Source organism: Cornus florida, unplaced genomic scaffold (genome assembly GCF_030987335.1).
Source record: "Cornus florida cultivar Cherokee Brave unplaced genomic scaffold, ASM3098733v1 CherokeeBrave_3.0.0_Hap2_Chr03, whole genome shotgun sequence".
In the NCBI taxonomy this organism is placed as follows: Eukaryota; Viridiplantae; Streptophyta; class Magnoliopsida; order Cornales; family Cornaceae; genus Cornus; species Cornus florida.
Window position 1 is genome coordinate 67,911,635 of NW_026775573.1, and position 751 is coordinate 67,912,385.

The 751-nt window shown below is 36.6% G+C and overlaps 1 pseudogene; it reads right to left on the reverse strand.

Annotated features, from left to right (window-relative positions):
* Positions 1–377: 377 nt before the first annotated feature.
* Positions 378–476, reverse strand: LOC132301980 (small nucleolar RNA R71; annotated as a pseudogene).
* Positions 477–751: the final 275 nt, after the last annotated feature.

Sequence of the window (751 nt, forward strand, 5' to 3'; positions counted from 1 at the left end):
GCTAATCCACCTCTTGCTTTAAGAGACCATTATGTGCCTAATGAGTATAATACACCTACATGCATCCAATTGCTTCCATTTAGAGCACATCATTATGAAATTAAGCAACAAATCATTCAAATGCTTCCTAACTATCATGGACTTCCAAGTGAAGAACCTTACAAGCATTTGGATGAGTTTCTTAAAGTATGTTCCATCGTAAAATATACGGACATGTCGAAAGAGGTCTTAAGACTCAAATTTTTTCCATTCACCTTAAAAGACAAGGCAAAGTATTGGTTTAACAATCTTAGGCCTTTTTCAATCACCTCTTAAGCAGAAATGCAACAAGAGTTCTTGAAGAAATACTATCCGGTTTCAAAAACCAATGCTATGAGAACTTCAATTAGAGAATTTACACATGGGGATGGAGAAACGTTTCATGAGGCATGGGAACGCTTCAATGAGTTGCTTAGGAAGTGTCCACATTATGACATGCCCAAATGGCAATTAATTCAATATTTCTTTGAGAGCTTATCAGACAATTATAAGGGTATGGTTGATGCTTCCATGGGTGGCTCATACATTGATAGGCATGAGGATGACGTGTGGCGTCTTTATGAGAGCATGAGTGAAAATTCTTTACATAAAACATTATCATCCAAGAATGGTAGAAATTCATAAGGTAGGAAGAGTGTTGGCTTACATCAAGTCGACCATTCAAATGAAATAGCCGCTGAAATGAAGTCTTTATCTCATAGGTTTGATCAAA